The 19,038-nt window shown below is 52.1% G+C and overlaps 1 protein-coding gene across 7 annotated transcripts in view; it reads left to right on the forward strand.

The window, feature by feature from the left end:
• Positions 1-19,038, forward strand: part of ZNF423 (zinc finger protein 423) — a 344,022-nt gene that overhangs the window by 103,659 nt on the left and 221,325 nt on the right. The window lies entirely within an intron of this gene.

Here is a 19,038-nt window from a genome sequence, read left to right on the forward strand (position 1 = left end):
GCACGTGTGGCGCTGTTACTTTCTCTCTTGACCCTTGGAATACCAGCATGGTTTTCAGTACAATCCCAGCTTTCATAAACCAGAAAACTCATCTGGCCGTGGAAACGGTGGATTTTGAAACAAGATCTGACCTCACAGCCTGTGGCCCGGCCGAGGTGCTTTGCACAGAGCCTGCAGGGTGTATCCTGCTAACACAGCACTCTGACGTTTGAAATGTTTGCCAACGAGATGCAGGACCAAGTCGAACTATAGTATGGAGGTTCTCAGTCTTTCATTTGTACGCATTCACCTTCAATCTGTCTTCAGCCTGGATTTTTCTTGTCTGCCCCGAATCAGGATATTAGCCTTGGTTCTAGGCTCTTTCCCAGTCACTGTCTGATCCAGGACTTGATGATACTGGGCCCAGTGTGCTGGGCCTTCCCCAGGCCTAGGGCTGCTCTCTGTAGGCTGTGCGTTGATACACGGGCATCCTTGGGTTCTTTGAATGGACCCGATTCTCTATCCCCTCTGGCTCCCTTGGGCTCGATGCCCCTTTGCCTCCGAATACTCTTCTCTGTGTGTTGACCGGCTGGTCCCTGCTCATCCGTGGCAGCTCAGCGCTCCCACCCCGCGAGAACCCCCACCCCACTAGAGCTGGCCTTTCCCCGCCCCGTCCCACTTCTCCATCTCCTTCAAAGTGCTATCGCGGGTGGAAAGGATGGTTTCTCTATGTATCTGGCCTCTTTCTCCCAGTGGAAGGTATGTCTTCATCTTGCCCTGCTGTGTCTGAGGACAGTGACACATCACCAGCACATCGCAGGTCTTGGGAAATGTTTTGTGAATAAGCGGATGTATCTTAAATGCTCCTATGTGTCTCTGCTGGAGAGGATCATGGGCTGGCCCTGGGGTCCGTGGCCGTCTTCATGTGGCTGCAGGTGCCAGCGCCTTTCTTCTGTGATTCAGAGCCGGCAGCTGGTGGAGAGGGGGAAAGGCCCATCCCAGAGGAGCTCGCTTCCCAGAAACCTCCAGCTCACTTCCCCCACCTGGGCTCCCTCAAGGACAGGACAATGAGGGGCTTCCCGGAAACCCTCCTGGCCCCGGTGCTTTGCTGTTAGTGACAAAAGCCAGGAGGCATCCCGGTTTCATGCCTACCAGCTGAAAACCTCCTTTGTTGGTTGGTGGAGAGAAGAGAGGAAGCCGCCCACTGAGAATTTCCAGAGTAGGCATTTGCTGGTCTATTCCCTGGGATCGGTGGGGGTGAGGAAGAGGCCCCGTCTGGACTCCCCTGAGCAGTAGAGTGTGCGTGCGTGTGCGTGTGTGCGTGCGTGCACACGTGTGAGTGACAGCCAGATGGGGCTCTCGGGCCCCTGTGCGGGGTCACAGGCTGAGGGCAGCTTTCCCTTCAAGCTTGGCTGCCCACGCTGTCCACCGCACGCCTCTTGTCCTCTGCACAGGTGCAGTGGGAAGTGCCGGGCCTGGAAGATTTTGAAGAGAAGGCGGCCAAGCCCTGGGAACGTGCCCGTCCCACAGACCTGACCCCACGCTGAAGAACAGAGCAGGTTCTCTTTGTGGGGAGTCAGCCTTCTGGTCCAGTGTGGTGATTGAGAAATTATATTGCAGAAGCATGATTATTTCCATTCTGTTTTAAATGTACTTGGACAGTATTTAGTGATGGATGTTTGGAGGCTGTTTATCTATCTATCTATCTATCTATCTATCTATCTATCTATCTGTCATCTATTTATTTATTTAAAAGACTTTATTTATTCATTCATGAGAGATACAGAGAGAGGCAGAGGCAGAGGCAGAAGGAGAAGCAGGCTCCACCCAGGGAGCCCGATGAGGGACTCGATCCAGAGTCTCCAGGATCACGCCCTGGGCTGAAGGCAGTGCTAACCCGCTGAGCCACCCGGGCTGCCCTATTTATTTATTTTTAAAAAAGATTTTATTTGTTTATTTGACAGAGAGAAAGAGAGAGAGAGAGTGTGAGCACACGAGCAGTGGGGAGAGGCAGAGGCAGAGGGAGAAGCAGACTCCCTGATGAGCGGGGAGCCCGACGTGGGACTCTATCTCAGGACCCTGGGATCATGACCTGAGCTGAAGTCAGATGCTTAACTGACTGAGCCACACAGGCACCCCGGAGGAGAAATACAGATTTCTGAGCCCCATATTCAGAGAGTGGCTGCTGGTGTGTCATCTGCATTTTAACAGGCCCTGCTTCCAGGTGATGCCAACCAGGTGGCCCTTTGACCTGTACCCCCAGAAACCCATGCATGCTTGTAGAATCTTCCAATGCAAACTCATGGGGTAAACCCATTTGCAGAGCAAGGAAATGTTTTCTAAGAAAAATCCTCCCCCCCGCCACCTCACCCCAGTTCATTTACTGAGACTTGTTTGTATTTAAGGAGGAGCCGGGAACCTTTGCAGTTCCTTCTAGATGAAGCTTTAAAGGCAGACTCAAAACCATCCCTGTAAGCGATCATTGAGGCTCAGAGCAGGACAGAGTGTGTAGAAAGGTTACACGTTGGTGTGTGGCTCGGGATCCTAGTTTTAGGAGATGATTGCTGCGCGTGTCTGTGAATGGCACACCTTGTTCCTCAGAGTGGCCGCAGTGCGGACCTCCGGGCGCTGAGATTGCAGGTGATTTAGACTTTTCTTTATGCTTGTCTGTCCAACGTTGTCCTTCGGTTGCTGTCGTCTTTGTGATCAGAAATAAGAGCAGGGCTTCCTTTTTTGTGGGAAGGAGAGATACTCAGAAATACAGAGGCGGTGGTGGGAGAAAGCCAGGTGCGGGGAGCCCTGGCTGGGCTGATATCCTCTTGGCTTGAGCCCCGAGGTCGGGAAATGTGGGTTCCTTTGGGAAGTCTGGGTAGAGCCCCAGCTTGGGAATTTCTGGACTGCCCTGGTCTTTCCTGCCTCCGTGTTGGGGTCCCTGTGCTCCCCTTAGCTGAGGTGTCTTTGGGGTCCCACTCCCTGGTGTCCATATCTTTGGCGGGTCTTAGTGCTACTGGTCGCCCTTCTGGGTGGTGTCCTGGCTTAAGAAGGCGGTGACTGGGACGCCTGGGTGGCTCAGTTGGTGAAGTGTCTGCCTTCTGCTCAGGTCGTGATCCTGGAGTCCTGAGATTGAACCCCACATCAGGCTCCCTCTTTGGTGGGGAGCCTGCCCCCTCTCTCTCCTTCTGCCTCTCCCAGCTCGGGTTCTCTCTTGCTCTCTCAAATAAATAAATAAAATATTTTTTTAAGGGCTTTATTTATTTCTTCATGAGAGAGAGAGAGAGAGAGAGGCAGAAACACAGGCAGAGGGAGAAGCAGGCTCCATGCAGGGAGCCTGACGTGGGACTTGATCCGGGATCTCCAGGATCAGACCCTGGGCTGAAGGCTGCACTAAACTGCTGAGGCACCGGGGCTGCCCCAATAAATAAAATCTTAAAAAAGAGAAGGTGTCAATTCACCTGCTTCATCTCTTAATTTAATGCAGTGATGCTAGGAGGCAGTACCTGGACTATATGGAAACTCAGCGTTGTCCCCGCAGGCTGTGGTCGAGCCGTGGCGTAGACTTCACTGTTCACCCCTTTCTGCACTAGAGGGGTGAACACAGAAGATCTCAGAGGCCGGTACCCCGGGGAAGCCCATTCATGCTCAGGTGTGGAGCACCCATCTCTTGGAAATTGGAATCCCTGCTCTGCCACCCACTGGCTGTGTGACCTTCTCTCTGGGTCTCAGTTTCCCCATCTGTAACTGAGGCAGAGATAGTACCAGCCTCTTAGGGCAGAGGTCATAGTGGGTGCCCGACAAGGTGGCCTTTTTTCCTCTTCTCCCTGCATAGAGAAAGGGCTTTGCTGGAAAGATTTCCACACACGGTTTTGAACTCTGACCCTGACCATGTCTTGACTGTAGCAAGTGATCATCTGACGTTGCCTGGTGTGATTTCTTAGCAACCAGCTCCTTTGGTCCGCCCAGCCATCAGACGCTTTCCTATAGAGAGAGTTGGAGTAATTTTTTCCATGCGATGTGTGCTCATGGAAGGGGGCCAGCGATGCATTTTAGGCAGTACCTGGCTCCTCCTTAAATTAGACTGTTTTCCATTCTCATCTCCCCAAAGGTGGTTTTCCAGACTCAGCCGTGACTCACAATCTCAGCCTACCCATAGGAGGGTCAGAAGATTGGTGAGAAGTCAGAGTTGGAGCGCTGATTTTTTTTTTTTTTTTTTTTGACAGGGAGGTGAAAAATCTGCGTTTGCTTAAAAATGACTAACTTGGTGTTTGTCCAGCAAGGGATCTTGTCCAAGAGGCCTGCTTTAAGGAATGGATGTGCACAACTTTCATTTAGCCCCTGTCTTCATCCATCCATCCATTCATTCGTTCATTCATTCATTCACTTTGCAAATCGTTATTGAGCACCTACTATGTGCCAGGCGCTAGTCCAGGTGCTGGGATTCCACAGTGAACAAGACAGATGTTCCTGCTCCACTAGAACCAAGTCCTTACCTGCCATTTATTGCCTCAAGCTAGAAACTCCCTCCTCCACCAGTATCACACTGGGTGTAGGGAAGGAGCAGAGGGTTGAGGTAGGGCTAACAGACCCAAGGACTAGCTGTGGCGCTCCCACTAACGTGCCATGTGATCCTGGAAACAATCCCATGGGTGTTTCATTCTGCAAAAGCTGTGGATGGCGTTGACTCCTTTCTCAGGAGCCTTCTCTATCTACAGCTCTCCAATTCATTCACCATCCGAACACCAACTATTCAGCAATAGTTTTTTTTTTTTTTTAATTATACAGTATTTCAGATATGGAAAAGAGTAACACTCCCCCAGGATGAACCCTTCAGTTTGAGGGACAGGTCACAGGCCACCCGTGGAGCTCCCAATTACTTTTTTCTCCCTCTTTCTGGGACTTGGCATCTATCACGTCCCTGTATGGCTTTCTTCTCGAAATACGTGTGGAGGGAATAGAAATGTTATTGGCACATGTTTTAAACTTTCCGTAAATGCCGTAAACGTTGTCGTATTTTGTACCATATTACCATAGTTTATCTCTACTATTTATTTATTTATTTTTACCATGGTTTATCTTTAGCTCTCTTTCTTTCTCTCTCGAAGTCATGTTCTGAAGATTAATCCTTGCTGATACGTGTGGCTCTCTCTTCACGGTTTTACTTGTGGGCTTGGGGTCCGCTGTGTGATTGTACTACCCCTTCATCTATCATCTGTCTCCTTCATGGAAATGTTGATGCTGTCGAACTCTTTTGGCTCTTCTAAACCATTCTGAGGTGGACGTCCCCACAGGGAACTGAGGTACAGAAGTTTCTAGCATGGAAAGCTTGATGTGGAATGACTGGATTAGAGGGCATGGCTCATGCACCTTTTGCCCCTCTTCTCGTCCGACCATCTGCTCTGCTCTCCCTTATGTCACTTCAAGTAACTTCTTTCCCTGTGGTTCCAGAAAATGCCATGGTATTGCATTGTTGCAGTAGCCTTGCTTGGGTCACGTGACCACTCCTGACTGGCTGGGTCTGAGTCTTGGGCCAGTCAGGAGACTGAGACTGAGTCTTGGGTAGTCTTGGGCTGCCCCTGCGGCTTGGGGTGCATCCAGCCCTTTGTGAGCCTCAAAAGGAGAATGGGGAGGCTGTCCCCAGAGAAGGTGAGGGTGTGGGGCTGGGCCTGGGCAGCTCACCATGGGCACTGCTGAGGGTAGCCTGGCCCCAAGCTGTTAGAGGAAGTGGCTCTTCTGCCTTTTGCCCTGAGCTGTCTTAGAAAGTGCCAGTCTTGGGACACCTGGGTGGCTCAGTGGTTGAGTATCTGCCTTTGGCTCAGGTTGTGATCCCTGGGTCCTGGGACCAAGTCCTGCATCGGGCTCCCCACAGGGAGCCTGCTTCTCCCTCTGCCTGTGTCTCTGCCTCTCTCTGTGTCTCTCATGAATAAATAAATAAAAATTCTCAAAAAAAAAAAAAAAAAAAAGAAAAGAAAAGAAAAGAAAGTGCCAGTCTCTTTGGAAGCAATAGTGAGTGAGCAGATTAAAGAGCCCTAAGTCTCTGTCTCTCTGTCTGATTCACGAGTACCACCGAGGGCAGTGATCTGTGTATGCTTTTTAGAGGTGGGACACTGAGGTTCATCGGGAAACTGAGGCTCATCTCAACTAGATCCCCGGAGGTGTCTGTGGGCCCCGTTGAATGTGGGAAGATACTCTGCTCTTTTCCCGAAGCTTTTTCCCGGCTCTCAGAGGCCAGGCGGGTCTGTGAATGGCTCCTAGAACCAATCCTGCTGTTTTACAGGTGGGAGAACCAGCCTGGAGCAGGAGGGGCTAACACGGCACTTTCTTTGCTTCCATTTGTTCATCTAATATCCTTGAATTGGTGTCGATGCAGGATGTTGTTACAGGTGGGGAAGCTGAGGCTCAGAGATGGGAGATGACTGGACTGACCCAAGGTCATGCCTGTTTTTAGGGGACAATGCAGGCCGTCTCCTAGTTCCCTCTAGTGCTGCTTCCACCTGTCCTCATCGTGGGCTGTTTGCCCCAGATGGAGCCGGTATAGCCGCCCAAACCCCACCTGTCCCTTCCACGGGGGCAAGGAGATAATCCTCTGGGTCCCAGTCCCCTCGGTCCCCTCGGCTGCAACCCCTTGGGTTCCCCACAGAGTCCTTTCCTGCCTTTGATGCAAATTCTTGCACTTTCCTGGTAATATTCTAGGCTCTTCTTAACGCGAGGGGGTCAGCTGCGAGACATCTCGGCAATTTATAATTCTTGAAAATTCTGTTTGGTGACATGAGTTAGCATTTAATAGACACCCTGCCACCTCCTCTCTCCCTATTGTGACAAGCTCCCAGCAGAATCCTTTTGAGACTCAGGGTAATTGCGCCACGCTGGCAACGGGAAGACCACGTCGTGCTCGAGTGCGTCTCAAAACCGTCTCCACAATAGACAGTCAGGTACGCGTTTGCTTGGCTTCAAGGTAATGATTTAAACTTAATTTGACCCTCGATGAGGAGGCCCGTGTTTCTGGTCGGACGCAGCCTTTCAGTTTGGGCTTGCCTGCCATGCCTTCAATGGTAACACAAATAATTCCTTCATAACAAGTGCCTTTCAGAGGATGTCTGCTGCTGACAGCTAATATAGAATTATTGCCCCTGAATGCATTTCTGTAATTACTTCCCAGAGATCTGTCTTTGTGTTAGAAGACATTTCACACTTTAGTAACATAAGTGTTTTGGGAGAGCACGAGCAATAATTATGAACAGTCTTCCCGTGAAAATAAACCTAAAAAAATTATAAAAGCTAATGCTAAAATTGGTTAGAGTCAGGGAGGAATTTCATTTGAATTTGATTCATGTATATTTATTCCAAGTATAATAACCTTTCCTGTATGGAAACTTTTTTTTTGTCTTTAAACAAAAGCAGTAATGATACAGAGAGCCCCGCTTTCTAATTTTTGAGCAATACTGAAACCGGAAACTGATTAAAAGTGACAAGTTGCTTGAGAACGGAATAAAGAAGCAGAATCGTGGAGCCCTGATAGGAGACATTTGCGGTAATGGAAAATGAAATGATTCACAGTGTGATCAATAAAAAATTAGCAGCATTTAATAAAAGGTTTCTGCTTCATGTTGACTAAAGAACATCGCGAGCAGTTTGAAATCCGAGTTAAGTGATGGTTTGAGGATGAGCGGGGGGTGGTGATGGGGTGCGGGTGTGCGTGTGCATATAGATCATGCGGATATTGGCCATGGTGGAGGAGGCAGCCAGGCCCCTGGGGTGGGTCTGGAAGTTTCTTTTGCGCTGCCCACTTGACCTTTGATCTGTGGTTAATTCTCTCCAGGTCTCTGTTCCTCATTGTGTGGGAATGTTTCTCCAAGAGTCCCAGGCACCACGCAGGTCCTGCTCTCCTGGATGGGTATGGGCCCAGTGCACTGCCTGTTTAAATCCATCTCCTGGGGGGACGCCTGGGTGGCTCAGGGGTTGAGCATCTGCCTTTGTCTCAGGTAATGATCCTGGGGTTCGGGGGATTGAGTCCTGCATCCGGCTCCCGGTGGGGAGCCTGCTTCTCCCTCTGCCTGTGTCTCTGCCTCTCTCTCTCTCTCTCTCTCTATGTCTCTGGTGAATAAATAAATAAAATCTTAAAAAAAATAAAATCCGTCTCCTGGGAAGGGGGCGCCCCGCCTGAGGGGTTGGCCATATTCATGCCGAGGCCCCTCAACTGTGTGTGGGCCGTTGGCTTTGTTCTATCAGCTGTCTTAGGATCTAGGTTTGCTTGGAGACTCTTCTGGAATGTCTTACAGCTCACTTGTGGGACTTGACACCCTTTTGTGGGCCGGAGGGAAATTCGTGGAAAGCTGGCGGGCCTTAGCGGGTGGATAAGGTTAAGTGGGGAGGGACTTCCGTGGTCTCCTGGAGAGGCTCACTGCTCGCGTGGGCCCTTGGAGGAGTGCAGGGCCTGGGTGGAGGCTCAGTGGTACCGGCTGCTTGCAAGCTGAGCATGCTACCATTTGGCTTCTCCCTCAGTAGCAACAACATGGTAAGAACCACTCCATCAGACACGCTCCTGGTCCTCCAGGCGCTATTTCAGTATTCCCTGGAACGCTGCTGCACACCAGGCTGTCTCCATGCCCAGAAACTTGTTAATTTTTAAAGGCTTTACACAGCTTTTCCACTGTGGCTCCTGGGCTCCTGGGCCGGGATGGGAGACTTGGGTCAGTCACTGGCAAGGGGCTGGCAGTGGCCTCTGGGTTACAGCGGCAGGCCGGGAGCCTGGGTGGGTGGCTCCTGAGGATTGAGGGCAGGGTATCCTTGCCACCCTCTGTGTCTTAGGGCAGAGGGCAGGACCGGGGGTCTGTTCCTGGATTTGCTCCCGTTTTTGACCCTCCCCAGTGATGCCCAGACCTGTGGCTGGATGTCTGGGTGTTAGAGTAGGAAGGGCCCTTCCAGGTGGTTTTGTTCACTGGTTCACCCCACAAATATTTATTGAGCACCTGCTATGTGCCCGGCTCTACGCTGCCTGCGGGTGGGGGAGGGGGTGCAAGATGAGCTAGCCTCTTGTTGATCCTGGCCACTTGGGGTCTGCTCCCTGACCCAGGAGGAGACGGTCAGGTATCCTGCAAAGAAAGGGCCATGGCTGTTGTGACCAGAGCAGGAGCAAAAGGTGCCCAGGGAGTGTCCTGAGCTCCTGGGTGGCCAGCCTGTGGGGGTGAAGGTTCCCTGAGCTTTGGGGCGTGGACAGTGAGGAGGAGTTGGCTAGTGAGCTTTTGGACATGTTCTGGTTTTAGAGTGGAGCCAGAAAACACCTCTCTGTGGGGACCCAGGGTCTAACGTGGACAGAGTGGACTCCCTTTGGTGCATCGGGGTTCTGCCCTCGGGTCTGCCCTTGGCACGGTGATGAGTCACTAAGGTGCTCTGTTTTAGAAATTGCTGCTCCACGGTCCATGCCTCAATTCCTAGATGGGGGCAGCCGAGGTCCAGGGAGGGGGTGCGGCTTGCTGGGGTCCCCCAGTGACCTCGGCGTGGCCCCAGGGCCCTGGGCTCCGTCTGCACTGCTTGTGTTTGCCTTGGACACTGAGCCACTGGTCCAGTCTTTGGGGTACACGCCCTCCCCCCGCCCCCTCCTCTTCCCCACAAGGGGCTCCTCTCTCTGCCCTGGCCACCAGGGGGTGATTTGTCCCCCAGCATCCTCGCCTTGCGTCTTGCTCCAGGACCGGGAGCAATTAGGAGCGCCAGGCCACGGCGCAGGCCACAAATTAGCTGGATTTATCGAGCTCCCCACGCTGCCCCGCCGCCCTCCCTCCCCTGCCCACCTCCGGCCGCTCCTCCATCTCCTCCTTCCCAGCAGCCGTCGGGAGACCAAACATGACAGCACGGAGAGGGCAGAGTGGTCACAGCCTCAGGAGGTCACGAGGAGGTAGCAGCGCACAATTTTCATGGTTCCAGGGTGGCTTTGTCCGACCGCTCTTCATTACTGCATGCGGCGAGATCAGTTTTATTAAGATGGTGAGGCTCGGAGGAGTGACACTGTTAACGACTTGCTGGAAAAATATAACCCCCCCTTTTTGGTGGGGGTGCTTGTGATTGCTTTTTCTCTCCTTCCTGCTCTGCCCCTCTGTCCTCCGCTCCTGACCTCTACCACCTTTTCTTTCTGCTCCTTCCCTCACCCATCGTGGCAGGGAGCCGGGTCTGGGGGCAGCCGCCGCCTCTCTCTGCCTTTGGGGTTGGGCTCCGCACTGCACACCCTCCGGGAGGGCGCTCATGCATTCGTGCTGCACGCACTTACCCCTAAAGGGCAGGGTGCTCTTGATGGAATGTCGGCCTCACCCGGGCACGCAGCCGTGCTTTATTCTGTGATGCACGCACAGCGCCTAGAACAGCAGTGGGCGCACAGCAGGTGCTCAGGAAACTTGACTGACTTGACGTGTGGGGCGTTTGAGCTCAGCTCTTGGGGAGCTTGCTGCCCACCAGGGCCCGGGTGGCAGAGACCTGGGGCCACCTGAGCAGGAGGAGGTGATATCATCCCATATTTTAGGTGAGGAGAACAAGGCCCAGACGTATAAGCCACTGAGGTCACATGGGAGTGGACTGGAATGCAGGTTCTAAATCTCCAGAGAAGGGACGCTTCCGTCTTCGCCCAGCTAACAACCTTCCTGTCTGGTGAGGATGGAGCAGAGTGTCCTGGGCTCAGGGCTCAGGGCTCCTGCTGCACATCCTTCATGGCAGGGCCCTGGGCTCCGTCTGCACTGCTTGTGTTTGCCTTGGACAACCACCACCACCCCCGCACCCCCTGCCCCAGGCTGCATCCAGCCCTCCTAAGGCCTATTGTTTTGTCCACATCGCACTTCCTAAAACTTGAAGTCAACATTTAAAAATTAAGAGATTTCACATAAAAACATGGATTTCCTTCTTCTTCTTCTTTTTTTAAAAGTCAGTTGATGTATCTGTATTGGGTGTCACTTTTCTGTATGGTGACCATGTAGAGCATTTGAGCAGGGGCCAGCCTGTTGGGTGGGTGTCTGGCTGCCCCAGCCTCCTCCACAGATCTACTCATTCGTATAACAGTAGAGGGCACTGGAGTTGTGAGCGTTGGCCCGCTCATGAGCTGAGTGATGGGGAATGAGGAGCTCTCTCAGCCATTTGAACCTCAGTTTTGCCATCTGTAAAATAGGTACAATGGTAACATCTCCTTTGTGGGGCCACGGATCACTGAGTAAGGGATGCAAATGAATGAAAAGGTCTGGTCTGAGGGAAGTGATTACCATCCTCTACACTGCTGTAATCATTTTGGGCTCAGGTTCTAGAGTTCCTGACAACTCAAGAGACATCCTCAGGAAGGTTGTAGTCATTTGTGTGGTCAGCCATGGGCCTGCGGAGAGGGAGGCCCGATACCCAGTCCGGCGTCGTCAGCCAGAGTGGGTTATCCCAGCATGCAAGGCTTGTGTGATGCAGCCCAGGTCAGGTTAGACATCTGACTGACCGTGGCTTTGAAATTCCATTCACAGAGCCGTCAGCACTGACAGGGGAGCAACAGGCGCCCCCCCAGACAGCCATCCGGAAGTTGCTTCCTTATTTAAGAAGCGGAACTTGGACAGCAAATTATGTGTTAAAATATTTGCCTACAGCTCTGCTGCCAAGGGGACCCTTTAGGCTGAGTGTTAAATGTTACCCTGCTGCCTGCACTGCAGATATTTTAAATCTGAAGATAAATAGTGGCTGCCTCGTGGAATTTGGGGCCAGCACTGGATGCACAAGCCGAGTGTCTAATTGGGGTTGGCAGGCTCCTTGCCCGGCCCGGGCCCAGCCCCTCCTGTCCTCCATCCCACCAGCCCAGGCGTGCATGAGAAAGTGCTCACAGACACCGTGCCCTTCTCTGCAGGCAGAGCCCAGACAGCGAGCTCAGGTTAAGCCAGGGGTTTGACCTAGCGCCCAGGTTCTGGAAGTGCTTCCTTCTGCTCTGGCCCCAGGGAACACGCTGCTAGTAAAACCCTTTTTTTTCCTTAGGAGATAGGCAGGCTGTTAGGATGGAGTATGCGTTCTCTATTAAAGAAAAATGTTGCTTTAGGAAAAACGCTTTGGAAATGGTAGATACCCTCCTAGACTATGAATTCTGTTGGGAGCCCCCCAACTACATCCAGGCGGGGAGCACAGGAAAACTGGCTTGTGTTTTCTAAAGTAAACATGTCTACACTGTCAGCCCTGGGATGGGGGGGTGGTGGCTGGGACTGACCCCCCCCCCAGTGGAGGTCACGCTGTTTCCTGGAGGAGGTGGGCTTGTCACTTACTGAGGTCACACGGTGTAGAAGGGGGGAGCCTGGACGGGAGCCCAGGACTTTCCTCTCTTGCTCCGGGGGATTTTCTTCTCTATATCGACATTTTTGTGTCTTTGGGTGGCCCTGTACCCAGACATTCTGCATCCTCAGGAGCCTGAGGCTGGCTAGAACTCCCCTTGTGTCTCCAGCTCCTGTGTGAGTCATGATGCTACCAGCATTGGTTTGAGCGATAAGAACAATAATAAGACAGTGATCGTGGCTACGCTCTTCTCCAGGATTATTGCAGGCCAGGTATCAGGCTTTGTATAATATTACCTCATTAACATAATTGAACTTCCTTTTTTTTTTTCTCAGAGAGGGTAAGGGACTTATCCAGGGTCCCCCAGCATGTGGATTTGAACCCAGACACATTGGCTCCACAGTCTGTGATTCTTTTCCCTTCTTTGTGCGTCGTCCTGACGGCCCCTGGAGCGTGACTCCAGCTGTCTGCTGCTGGTGTGTCATTGCTTGATGGGGGTCTTCACTGCAGCAACCTGGCCCATCAGCCCTGCTGGACCCCTGCGCTGCCATTCCCTGAGCTTCCTGTACAGTTATTAGGGCTCCCTGGCTGAGCCCTGGATGTGCCTGGAAGTCACTATCCAGTGGTTTCAATTTCTGCAGGGGTAGATGGTGCTGCCTCCCATCCGAGTCTTCTTGGGAGAGGGGATGAGAAGTGGATTTGGTTGGGGGGACTCTGGTCGTCCGGAAGCCAACTCCCCTGCCTTCCCACTGTCCCCTGGCTCTGTTCCTGGTTTTGCTTTGCTCTCTGTTCCCCAGCACCCTTGCCGTGCACCTTTGCCTCTCCGCACCTGCCCAGCCTCAGCCTCCTCTGGGTTTCTCCAAAGAAACAGGGCTTACAGGGCTCCTGGCCTTGCACATATAAGTGTGCAGCTCTGCGCACAATCTTTGCATCCACGGGCATCCATTTGGGTGAGCCTCCCCTCCACCTGTCATGTCTATCATGATTGGGCTCTTTACTGACAAGAGATCATTGTCAGGCAGGAGAAGGGATTTGCTCAAGGTCACTTAGGGGCGTGGTGGGGATGCTGGAGCTAAGACTGGGATCTGGGCCCCTAACTCACGCTGGCTCTGGCTGCCGGCACTTACCCTTGTATCTCCTTTCAGCATTCATGGATTCATATGTTCACTCATTTACCACCCCCATATTTGTTGAGCTGGCTTTGTGTGGGCTTTGAGGCCTTCAAGATGAATAAGACTGGGGAGCACCCTGTGTGTTGTAGCAAGTGTGTGCATGTGATGCCTGCACTCAGTAGATACTCAATATGTGTTTGTGGGATGAATGAAGGAAAGAATGAATGAACATGTGTGATTATTGGCACTGGTGTATCTCATGGCTCTCAAGCTCTGCCCCCCCCCCTTTTAAAGATTTGATTTATTTATTCATGAGATACAGAAGAGGGGGGTAGAGATACAGGCAGAGGGAGAAGCAGGCTCCATACAGGGAGCTGGACGTGGGACTCGATCCCGGGTCTCCAGCTCAGGCCCTGGGCTGAAGGCGGCGCTAAGCCACTGAGCCACCCGGGCTGCCCAAGCTCTGCCCTTTTTCCTCTCTCCTTGGCTTATGGGGCTTCTTCCAGCTTCCTGCCTCCACTGGGCAGGTACTCAGCCCTGGGGCCCCAGAGGCGGGACTCCCAGTGGTCCCTGGTTGGTCCTCAGGGTGTCCGGGACTCCCTGCTGGCAAGCTGATCCTCACAGTCCCTGCCAGGAAGAGGAGGGTTGCCCTTCTTACTTAGGTCCCTCATGCTGGCTGGGCGCTGGGGCCAGAGGCAGGAGACCCTTACTGGCGTTCTCAGACTGAGCTGCCCTCAGCTTGCCCCTGGGGGTGGTGAGGCCCCACCAGCCCTGACTCATGAGCTCCAGAAGCCTCGCTGAGAAGGTAGGAAATGTCCAGTTCCCAGACCTGGTGGCCTGCGGGCAGCCTGCCCTCGCCCCCCTGGGGCTGATCCCCTTTCCCTTTCTCCTGGCACAAGGCTCAGCCAGCTGTCCCTTGCTCAGCCGTTTCACAGACATCCCCTTTTTGCCCTCCCATGCAGTGGTTAAGAGTAGAGATCTGTAGTCAGGAGGTGTGGGTTTGAGTCCAACCTCCACCCTTCCCAGTGTGTATGACTTGTGTGTGGTCCTGAGCCTTGGCTTTCCCATCTGCAGAGTGGGGAGACCAACCCTTTGCATAAGGGTATGCATCATCCCATGATGAGGGCATGGGATGTGAGCGTAGAACAGTGCCAGAAATGCTCCTACTGTGGTCAGCATCCCTCGGGGGGTGAGGGTGTGGAAGAGGGTAGGCAGAGCCACCTCCCTGTATCCCTGACTCAGTTTCTCCTGCCTCTTCCCTCAAGAGGATGGGGGTCCACTTTTCTTGCTGAGCATCTCTTGCTGTGCACTCTTTCTGTAGGGTTCCACTGGCCTCGGATTGTCATCTTGAATGAAAGCCCTTTCTCGTGGGTAGTGGTTCAGTGAGGCTGCTTAGGGTGGAACAATTCACTGCTTTCTGATGAAAAGTGGCAAATCAACATGGTTTTGTTACTCCTCTCTTTGCTCATAGAAAGTTCCTCAAACCCACACCTTGGGCTCAGGGACTGTGAGGTGTACGGATGTGGTGTAGTGGGGTCCACCAGTCTAGATGATCCTCTTCTTCCTGCTTTGAGGAAGAAGCTGGCAGGCCAGAGTGGCCCCATCATATGTTAGGCTGAACCATTTGAGGTGAGCCAATATTCAGCCAATATTCAGCTTCTTTGACTCATGAAGACGGCAACTTTGTGTGGTTCAACCCAATGATACTTAATCGTCTTGTGTGTTGATATTTGGAGACATGTTTCTTTGAAACCGATTTTTTCATTCATTGAACATTGAGCCCCCCACCGTGTGTCTGTCTGTACCAGGGTCTGGGGAGACAGTACTGAGCACCAACAGAGCTTCTGCCTTCATGGAGCTTGTGGTCTGGGCAGGGAGCATTCCAGCTGTCCATTACACTGTAACAAACCACCCTAAAACTCAATGGCCTAAAGTAATGATTACTATTTCACACAGCTCTGTGGGTGGACTTGGTTGGTGGTCCCACTTGGCATTTCTCATGTAGTTGCCAAGTGAGCTGAATCTGATGTCATCTGAAGGCTCGTCGGGGTTGCATGTCCAAGGTGGTGCACTCCCCCGGCTGGCAGTTGGTGCCGACAGCTGGGAGCTCTGGTGGTGCTGTCTACAGGAGGAACTACACTCTCTCATGGTATGGCAGCTTGGTTCTATCCAAGAGACCAGGAGACCCTGTGGAAGCTGCAATCCTTCTGATCTGGCCTCAGAAATCCTGGAACATTGCTTCGGTTACATACTAAGGGAGTCACTGCGGCCAGCCAAAAGGGCAGCTGTGGAGGGGAATTAGATCCTTCTTCTTGGTGGGTGAGTGCAGGGTCTCACTACAGAAGGGCACGTGGACTGGGAGGTGTGGCTACTGATGTCTTTGGAAAATGCCAGGTGCCACGGGGAGGTGGGGAGGAAGAAAGGTAACCTTCAAAAGCGTGAGTGAACATTGTGCCAAATGCAGTGGTGGCAAAGGGAAAGGCGCTATGGGGAAGGAGTGCTGGGGATCCAAGTGACACTGGCGCTCAGGCCTGTGGGGAGCCCTCTGAGCTGGGCGATGAGTCACCAGGGAACAGGAATGCGAAGCCCTTGGCAGGACAAACCTACATTTTAAGGGATTGAAAGAAGGTCTGTGTGGCTGTGGGTAAGTGATAAGTCAGTGAGGTCAGCAGAGCCCTTACTGGACCTCCGGGGCCTGGACAGGGACCCAGCATGTGATTGTGAAGGGTTTACAGACTTCTCAACAGGTTTTCATTGAGTCTCTACTGTGGGGAGACCGTGTAGCAGGGTGCTTCTGAGTCAGACACAACTGTGTCTGAAACCTGCCCCTGGTGGCCTTGCTTGGCACCAGTGCCCACACAGAAGGTACCTGGCATGCAGCAAGTCCTCAATAAACGCTAGCTGCTCCTGGCCAAAGGAGCGCACAAGCACACATCGGTGGGCACATCAGCAAACAGTGAGGGTGTGAGTTGTCCAATGGGGGACGTGAGGCTGGGGAGATGGGGAGCTTTGTCAACCAGCCAGAGAGTCCAGGGCTTGGTGACCCTCAGCGAGAGGTCCCCACTCACAACTGCTCAGCTCAGGGGGACCCTTACCCGGGGTGCACTTCTGATAGCTCCAGGCAGCTCCCAGGAGGACGTGAATGGAGCCGAGGCAAGGAAAGCCTTCAGTGTCTGTGTTCTGGAAGTCCTTCTCAGCCCCAGAAGCCTGGGTGGAGAAGAATGACCACCTCAGCCTGCTGATGGGAGAGACCAGTGGGTCACCTGTAGTTCAGGCCCAGAGATTACAGTGTCTAGAAACTCGAGGTACCCTTGGGATGGGGACTCAGGGCTGGTGGTGGCGTCTGTGCTCACTCAGGGCTGGATGGAGACAGGACACGGGACAGGCAGGGCCATCATGGAGGAGGGAAGGGCCATTCATTCATTCATTTCCCAGGGGCTTCCTGAGTAGGTGCTCCGGGAGGGGGATCTGGGAATGAGGAGACCCCAAGAGGTGCTCCAGCAGGGACAGCGTCCTCAGAGCTGTTTCCTCCTGGGCCTTGGAGAGCTTAGGGCCCCAACAGGCCCCAGGCCTGGGGGGAAGGGCGCGCTGCTTAACGTCAGAAATCCCCTGCATGGCTTTGGATGACCCCCTAGAGCCTCTATTTCCTCATCTGCAAATGGAAAGATAGCACCATTAGCTCTTTTCCCCTAGTGTGAGCTTGAGACATGCAGCAATGAAAGTGCCTTGCGGGGAGTCAAGCCCGCCGGATGGAGGGCTTCCTGTTTTGTGGTCCTGATTCCGTGCATGCAGCACGCAGAGGGCCCCTCCAGGACTGGGTCTTCAGGCGGTCCTGCTCCCCAACATCTTCAGGCCACTGTCTTCTCTCTCTGCTTCCTGAGGGGCAGGCTGGCTGGCCGCACGACCCCCTGGAACCCCAGAGGATGGGGGGGCCCCCCCCACCTCCACGTGCCTCTTCTCCCCTGCCCCTTTTGTGTGCAGCCACCTTGCTTTCCCATTAGTAGACGGTGGCAGGGGAGGTGACAGTTCCTTAAAACAGATTTATGCTCTTGGATGACTTTATGGGTTTTTGCCTTATAAAAACCCAAGAGTTGACATTCTGATTTATCTACTCCTGAGTCAACAGGATGTACCAGATTTAAAGAGATCAAATGCATTGTAATGTTTGTGGTTCCAGTTGTGGATTAGATGAGCTATTATGGAAAGCGCTGCCAAGTAAATATGGCAAAAAAAAAAAATAATAACAAGGGGATAATTTAAATATGTCTATTAAATTGTATGTTAAGTAAAGTAGCACAAGTGTGGTGCCGAATGTAACTTATTATCTGGAGATTTGGTGTAGTAGATAAAGCTGGAATGATGGTTCTTCTCCCCCCGCCCCTCTTCAGAACACTTAAAAAAAATTTTTTTTTTATTAAGGAAAGAGACTGTAAACTAGGAATTTCAGAGACAGGCGCTTGACTGTGTAACCGTGGTTGTGTGATGACTTATAATATTGAAGGCTCCAAATGATATTTCTCATTTCTTTGCTTTCTATTCCTTGTCACCACGGCAGTAGCCGATCAGATTTCCTGAGATAAATATGCTGCCTGGCTTTTAATGGGATTTCTGTATTGCCAGGAGTTGGCGTGTTCTGATAATAAAAGAACCTAAAAATTGTACATCCCTTAATTGGTAAGAAGAGAGATGTTTTGATGGGCCACAAATGGAAACATTGATTTTTACTGCCTCCGAGCAGTTGCAAGCAGCGTGTCATGCCACGTTCCCCGCCACGGAAGGCGGCAGCTGGCTCTCCGATGAGCTGATTTGTGTTTGCAGGTTCTTGATGTCGGGTGCTTGGAAGTGCGTGTTTTGTGCAGATGGGAGAAATAGATCCCTTATAACATTATCTGTTTCTAAATTGAAATATTTATAGGACTGTGGCTTTCACCTCGAATCGAATGCATTCTTTACTTCGTTTCTCTTCCTTGCTTTGGCGACTAGTCCTTGGGGGTTTAAAGGCTGTGTGCTGAAGGCTTTTTTCTGTAACTGCAGTGTTATGTGCCACACGCACGTGTACACACACGTGGGCACACACACATCTTTACGTATGCGTGTATGTTTGCATCCATCAGTGTCCTTATGCATAATAGAGATTTCTCTATTTAATTCAAATCTGTACTTGTTTCTGGATGGGTAGATTGTTTTCCAGGATGGACTGTAGAAAATATAACACACACTTTGATTTTCCAGTTCGAGTCTCTGTACTTTAATGAGGAAGTTTAATCCACTGACATTTGTTGGGATTATTGTTATATTCTGTGCGTTAGATTTACCATGCATATTTTGCACTGTGACTTACAAGTTCCTGATGTGCCCTATTAATCTCTCAGATTGAGGCTGTGCTCCGTGTCCCCCAGCAGTGCCGGGAAGTGCACTGGACAGGAGTTAGCATGTGGAGTTAAACGTCTGTTGGGTGCCTGGAAGGATGTCAGGTGCCTTACCTATGAAATGGAAATAACAAAGGTGTCCCTCTCTGTGGACAGGGGCAGGAGCACATGATTGCCTGAGCCCCCTTTTAGCACTAGAAAGTGAAAGCCGAGGGAATGGGGCTGTGCATATGTAATCGGGGCTTTGAGAAAGTGTGGAACACTACATGAATCACAAGGCATCGCTATCATGATCATTAAGTCAACTTTGCTGTGCC

Source organism: Canis lupus, chromosome 2 (assembly GCF_003254725.2).
Source record: "Canis lupus dingo isolate Sandy chromosome 2, ASM325472v2, whole genome shotgun sequence".
Taxonomy (NCBI): Eukaryota; Metazoa; Chordata; class Mammalia; order Carnivora; family Canidae; genus Canis; species Canis lupus.